The following is an 8,117-nucleotide window of genomic DNA, read 5'->3' on the forward strand; positions in this document are numbered from 1 at the left end:
AGGGGTCAAACCTGAAGGGCAAACTGATAAAGTCTTGAACACGTGACATGTAAAAATTTGAAACCTAAACAACACTGTCTTCTTTTTTATGTATGTGGTGGATATACAGTGTGCACTCCATGCTGAATTATAGAGCCTTGCACATCGGCCACACGCATGACTGCAGATAATCATCACCTGTGGCCCACTCTTAAGAGGGAAGAGCAGAAATAAAGTTTCTATAATAATTTGTATTTCTAAAATAACATGCCATATCTGAATACCAACCACAAGTTGCTCTCAATGTATTCACTGCAGTGTGAATGTGGGTAATAAAAAGCACTTAGATATAGAAAAGTGTGCTTGTGTGAATGACATGTTGTATAAAGTGCTGTGAGTGCTCAAGTGGAGGAGAAAAGCATTGTATGAGAACCGGTCTTTTTAGCATTTACACTTGTAGTTCAAACTCAAAGGTCATTGGCACTTTAGTGTTTTTTTAGTGGTAACATTCATGGATCATTTAGCAGCTAAAGAACTGGTATGGCTCAATACAAAAAAGTCTCTCTCTCTCTCAAAATAAATGCTCACAAAGAAGATAACAATAAGCTATTTGAAGAACTTTAGCAATAATAATCTTTACCTCCCGAATTCACTGCAGAGCAAATGCGAGTCTCAGTTTAAACAGCATGTCTGAAAACCAGTCAATATAATAAATATAAATACATCAGACATATATATATATATATATATATATATATATATGAAACCCTAACCGAAAACAGCAACATCAGGAAGAAGGAATACGAGAAGCTTGAGAAGTACCATGGGCTCCGAGAAGATTTGAAGGTCGAAGGTAGCAGGGGTCCCAGTGGTAATTGGAGCACTAGATGCAAGCTAGCGAGGGAGCGGCTCCAGCAGAACCCAGGAACAACATCGGAGATCTCTGTCCAGAAGAGCGCAGTCCTAGGAATACCCAAAATACTGCACAGGACCCTCAAGCTCCCAGGCCTCTGGTAGAGGACTCGAGCTTGAAGGATAGACCGCCCACAGGGGCGACAGGGGAAAAAAAGAAAATTATAAATATATATACATATAAAATGCATAAAGTTTTTTTTTTTTCAGGAGGACAGAATTTACATTAGCTGAAGATCACATAAGCCTGATGAACTTTTTGTACAGAATGCTCATTAGGACATAACACTGCCCTTGGGGTAAAAATATAATAATTACTTGCTCACAAGCCTATGGCAAAATTCAGGAGATGAAATTTGCTCAAACAGAATTGCCTACAGTGACCAGAATTTCAAGTAACAGTTCAACATTTTAGGAAATGTGCTTATTTCCTGAGAAGCTACCACTCCCAGCCTGTAAATATACCTAGCATAGCTTTGTATAAAGCCAAGAAAAGCTAAGCACTGCATCTGTTTAAATGTCAGCAATAGAGTTACTGAGTCATTCTACTATTGGAGGAAAATTCAGTTTATTATTATTATTATTATTATTTTATCAGAATGATAAAAATGGCCCCTTATTTTATAATTTTTTATATATAAATTGTTATGTATGTTATGTATTTAGGAAAAACAATTAAGATACCATAAAAACATTGAGTTGTTGTGTGCTATCTTTGTGGCAACCATGTTATTAATACTCTAGAACCTGAAAAAATATATTTAAAAACTATTGTTTAATAAATTAACAATGATTAAGTTAAAGGTTCGTACTGAATACTCGTTCTGTTCTGGATAAGGCTTAAATTGTCAACTTTTTTTTTTTTGAAATCTCATGATTTATTTTTAAATTATTGCTTAAATACACTGTTAACATACAAATTCAAACTAATAAAAAGACCACAGATTAAACACTTAGATTACTTTAAACATGGTGTTAGCAGACATCACGATCTTCCGGGCTAAATAGGTTTTGGGAGCAGAGCTACATTGTGGGACTAAACTTGCAGTACATAATTGAATGAAAATGAATGAATGAAAACAAAACAGAATTTCTAACTAAGATTTCTAACTCATTTTAACTTTTAGTCAAGAAGTTGGAGCAAGAGAAAAATTTGGGGGCACTCTCGAGAGTTATTTTGCATTTTAACATTTCAGAACCACTTTTTGAACAACAAGGTTTACATTTTGTCTCAGAGCAAGTGCAATCTACACAACAAATGTATGTTTTTGTATTTTGTCCACGGATTATTTTCAAATTCGCAGGTGGGACAGAAAAAGTCAAGCATTTGTACAATAACCTTACGGCCTACAGACAGATCCATGCTAACTGTTTTCCTCACGCTAAGCTAAGCTAGCTGTTGGCTGTTGCAAGTCATGTGCATATAGACCTGATGCAAAAAATATGCTTTTGACTGCGTTTGTGTGCAGTGGGAGTAAACCGTGTACAGAGGCTACAGCAAATAAGCATGCTTTGCATTGTAGCTTATTCCCCAGTTTAAATTCATTGCTTTCTTATTGTTGCTACTTCTCGTCTCTACATGCTTTGCTGTCACCTTAACTGCACACCACCCCCACCTCCTCTCCTCTGCATCACTTTGACCTGGTGGGGTCCAGCTGTGTCTGCTTCCACACCTGTGCACTATTTTACCCTCATCGTTCCCACTGTGGAAACACGTTGACTGACAGCTGCACTTCAAAGATCTGCTCCCTCTCTCGCACTCATGGTTATCATATGTTGTTGGGAGATGGAGAGAAGGAGCGAGAAGGAGAGAGAGGGGGAACTAGTCTCAGGCAGCCGGATTGTGTTGTGGGGCCAATTTAGATGATTGGCCTTGAAATGCAAGCTGAAACGGGCTTCCCTGTGTTCCTTTAAAGTGACCCGTGCCCGGCAGTGTAATGTAAAATTATCCTTGCCTTGTTTGTGTTGTGTCAGATGTGGTGACTGGCAGAAACTGTTAGTAATTGTCTAAGTGCTCCGGTGTGTCAAAGCTGTCCGTCACTCATCCCAGCCCCCTCCTCCTTAGTTCTGCTTCTTCGGCTTCTCATAATATTTTCACTGAGGACAAACTACTTTCAGTGATGGACTTGTCACATCGGCGCTTTGGCTAGGAAAAATATTTTACCTTGGGAAGAACACACAGCCGACTGACATGTGTTCCCGCTTTTTGGGTGAGAAAAAAATGAGAGAGGCATACGTGTTCTTTCTTTTGTTCTTTGATACTTCTACAAATTCAAGACTATGAGCACTTCTTGTCATAACTCATTGAAGTCGAAGCTAACCTGAAATGTGACATTATGAAAATACATTCCTGACTGTATCAACTGTAAAAGAATGGACACGCGTACATACTCTCTTATGTATGCACTTTAAATGGAAACTACTGAGCGAACATCTGAGCAGCGAGAGATCATGAAAAGACAAGAAGACGAAGTTTCGCTGGGTTTGGTTTCACCGCTTGGAAATTATTTAAAGGCGTTCAAACACGTCGTCATGCACCGCAAAGAGTACACATACATGCAACGCACAAAGGCCCTGCAGTGTAGACACAGAACATTCAGGTGTATCTAATTAAGCGCGTGAAGTGTAAATGGCTGTGGTTATAAAGGTTCCTGTTAATCAGCTGTTTATTTAGGGAGACAGATTGAGTTTATTTTACAGTTTTTGGAACACAGTGGTGAAGTTTTCCTGGAGTCACATCAGATGATTAAATCGCCTTGACTTCTATTTTTCTTGTTTTAAAAAACCATTCAGTTCTTTTTAAAAAGTCGCAGTGATCAAGCTGATTACACTCACCAGCCAATCACATGGCAGCAACTCAGTTGTTGTAGGGATGTAGACATGGTCAAGACGGCCTGCTTACATTGAAACTGAGCTGTAAGGTGACTGACTGGGATTTTCCCACAAAACAACATCTAGGGTTTACAGAGAATGATCTGAAAAACAGAAACTATCCAGTGAGCGCTGGCAGGAATGTCCTCTTGATGCCAGAGGTCATGCTTCAAGTTGATAGGAAGGCAACCGTAACTCAAATTGTCACTCATGGTGGTGGTGCTTTTTTCCTGGCACACTTTGGGCTCTTCGTTTCCCCTCTAAGTCATAAAGCTCAAATAATCTCAAACTGATTTCTTGAACATGACAATGAACCTCACTGTACTCAAATGGCCTCTACAGTCACCATGGGGGATGTGCTGGGATGAACTAATTCAATTTCAATTCAGTTTAATTTATACAATGCCAAATCGCAACAAGGTGCTTTATTTTGTAAGGTAAAGACCTACAATAATACAGAGAAAACCACAACAATCAGATGAGCAAGCACATGGCAACATGGGGAAGGAAAAACTCCTTTTTAACAGGAAGAAAGCTCGGGCAGAACCAGGCGCAATTTAGGGACAGCCATCTGCCTTTGGGAGTGAGGGGAATGGAGACATGATAGATCAGCGGACCCCGACCCCCGGGCCACGGACCTGGGGGTCGGGGTCCGACCGGTACCCAGATGTTACTGGTTGAGTCGTTTGTTACCGGGCCGTGAGATTGAGGCTCGGGTGTGAAATTTATGGTTTTGAGGGTTTTTATTGGGTCTTTTCCCGTGTGTTATGAGTAAATCTTTTTTATGGTACCGGTACTGGTTTTATTTTGTTGTATTTATCTGCGACACCTTAAAGGCTGGTCCGTGACAATATTTTTGGACATGGCGGTCCGTGGCACAGAAAGGTTGGGGACCGTTGTGATAGATGACAGTACTTCCTGATTCCTGGTTCCTAGTGGACTGAATCAAGATAACTTAACTTAACTTAACTTAACTTAACTCAATAATCGGAACAAAGTGAAGCTTGGGGGTAATTTTGTTATGTTTTTTGTGATTTGTGGTTTTATGTGATGATCTTATCAGTCCAGTTCTCACTATCCTTGAACTGCTATCACCGCAATTTGTATAACCTCAGTGTCATGTTCAGTGGTACAAGTTCATTACATTCAGGCTTGCAAAAAACTACACAAAATGCATGTTAATTTGAAGTTACTAAGGCTGTTGGGGTTTGTTGATGGAAATGAGCTCATGGAGTCACAACAATAGGTTGAATAAGAAATGTACATTTCATTTTGGATTGATTATTCATCAGACTTTACATATATGAGAGTTCAACCTGTAAAAGTTACTAAAGTCTTTTCTCTCAAACGGTCAGATGAGGGTGACTCCTCTGGCTGCAAAAAGAGGTCTGACTGTATTAAAGAGGATCCATGTGGTTATGTGATGTATCTGTAAAACCTTCCTCGTGAGTGTATGTTCTCAAAGTTCTCACGTTTCAAGTTTTATTGGTATCATGTGGATGACAATACAAAATAAGACAATAAGTCAGGGTATTATTTAGTACATGGATGACTTTTGGATGAAAGGTCGCTACTATATCAGCGTGCAGTATCCTCAATCAGTCAGTTCCATCACTTGCTCATCACAAATGCAAGACAGCAACAGCCAAAATATTCAGTATGAAGTTGTAAATAGCATGAGTGGATCCATCTTTCCATCTTTGCCCAAAATGCATTTTTAAATCTAAAATTTTTCTTTCCTCTTCAAATGGTTTGTGAAATGTTTGTTTACATAAAATCGCAGCTTGTTTTCCAATTTATTGCGTCCTAATTATGCCAAAGCCCAACACACACACACACACATAAATAAATATCCTAAATAATTTCTCTTTTCTGTATTTTCTGTCTTTTCCTATCCTCACATGTTGGAGAGTCACTGGGCTCAGGATGCAAAGTCACAGCATAGTCAGCCCCCCTCGCCCTCCCCATCCCTTCCTGTTCAAACACACCTTCCCTGCCTTCCTCTAGGGAGGAGAAAAATCATTCGTTATTTTAATGGGTGTCAAATATGTTTTCCAAATCTACTAAAAGGTTATCGTTGTTACACATGGACAAGTGCTTATATCTGAATCAATGTTAACTTTGTTACTTGGGAAATTTACTGCTTTCCCGGCCGACCACGGTGCACAAACTTAATCGGCATGTTTTCACAAAGTGCAGCTTGAGGGTGATTTATCCGGCCGAGGTGACTGACTGCTCTTTGATAGAGCGGGAGAAAAACATACATCCGAGAAGTGCGATGAAGGCATAAATAACGCTCCCTGTATTTTCATTTGAATGTCTGACACATGAAGATTATGTATTGTTAGTGTTAGAACGGCAGGGGGGTTGGGAATCGGGGGCAGTTGGTGGCAAATGTGGTAATATAAATGAATGACATATGACTCTGAAGACAACCTCTGGTGGTTTACACAGCCAGAAACTGATTTAGCCCAACCTCAGACCACATCCTACCCTCTGGATCTCTCCTCACCTGACACTGTGGAGGTCTTGCCCTTACAAGCATCACTGCGAGATGGATTTATGAGTAAAAAAAGCAAAACAAAACAAATGTATTTAAAAAAGACTAAGAAAGAAAAAGACACAGAAAGGCAAAGAAAGAACGAGAGCACTGCTGTTCCTCCAGTGCCCGAGCGTCACTATTTGTCTTGGGTGAGTTAGCTTTATCTAATAAAGTGTCTCTGTATTAAGATGGATACTTCAAACGCTCTTTTGTCTCTATAATCACAGAGCAGGGAGGCAGAACTCACACATTCCTCGCTCAATTTATTATTAATAAGTACATCACTGGGAGAAAGATATCCTGGGGACCAAAACACCCGCAGAGCGTAACATTCATCAAACGTAAACGAATATCACAATACACAGGATACAGAGGCTCCAATAACAGATAATTGATGAGAAAGGTCTTTGGGTGCACTGGATCACTGTTGATGGTTATCATTATACAACATCATTTTATAGTTTACAACAAAGGATGAACTGGTTGTTGAAGGGAAACATTTTCGCTGCCTTGTGTGTGCAATTAAGAGGAATGTTTGCGGGACAGGGGTCAGTCCGCGCTCTCGTGATTAAGCTGTGGTTAGCGGCATAACTGCATCCTCTCAATACTTATGTTTTCTCGCAAGACCTTAATCTATTGCAACCGCAGCAATTACCCTTCTGACAGGATAACAAAACACAAACACAAACAACACGATCACATCTAAGGCATTTTTTTTAATAACCCCTTCATCTTCTGCGGGATGAGACTTTGAATTCTGTTTTCTTTTTAAGATGCTAAATAAAATCTCAGCTGAAATATGCAAAGTAAAACTCAACAAACTCAAAAGATAATTCAGGGAGATGTTTTTGCTTACATTTGTAAGTGATAATGAGGCTCGAGTCTGACAACAGCGAGGCACTGTTTCAGATGACAGATGGGACCCACTGAGTGACTTACAGAATAAGCCACTCCCCACCCCACTGCACAACCTGTGCTCCGGTGTCGGGTTTCCAGCAGTCAGTAGCAGCTCTGACACATGTAGCTATAGGTCCCCCCATGTCTGAGGGCAGGAATTCAATCAATAAAGCTCACCCCTCAACGAGATATACCGTGTTACAGCACAGGAACGGAGTGAGGAGTGGGAGCCATCTGCTCCCCCTGTCACATGTCAATCTGTGCAGCTAATGTCCAACATATTGGGTCATCACTCATATAGCTTAAACCGCCTTCGCTGGCTTTATGTAATGAAGCTGTAACTCAATTGGCATTAGTTTACCATCCCAGGTGCCTGCTCTCAAATCAGCTTGCATCTGTCTCCCTGCCCTCAGGGACCAGAGATTGTTGATGAGTCATTTTCACTTTTCAAGCTATGCGTTAGTAATTCTTTACCGAGGTGCTGTTAATGTTAGCCAAATAAATCTTGTGGCTCTCATTGTATTTCACTGAAGACATTATGGCTGAGTAGTCATTTCTCTGATAGTTTTTTGAAGTTTGCCTGAGGGGTATGCTACGGAGTGCAACACAGTCAGGATTCCTTTGCCTTAGCTGGCTTGATATAACCTAAAACCCAGTTGGAGATAAGAGGGGATTCTCTGCTCTGGGCTCTGTGCACATTCACACAGGTCGAGTGAGTGGTGTGCTAGCACTTTGAGAAAGCACCGATCCATTTACCACTTACCCTCATGCTTGCAATCTGATGACACAATTTACACTTGCAGAACACACCTACCTAACATACCTTTTGCCATCAAAGAGGTGCATTTGCTAATTATCGGCAGGTGGAGAATTAAAACAGCAAAAAGGCAGCGTAATTCCAAATCCGATTACTCCC

This window comes from Haplochromis burtoni, unplaced genomic scaffold, assembly GCF_018398535.1.
Source record: "Haplochromis burtoni strain Fernald_Lab_line unplaced genomic scaffold, NCSU_Asbu1 Contig_75, whole genome shotgun sequence".
NCBI lineage: Eukaryota > Metazoa > Chordata > Actinopteri > Cichliformes > Cichlidae > Haplochromis > Haplochromis burtoni.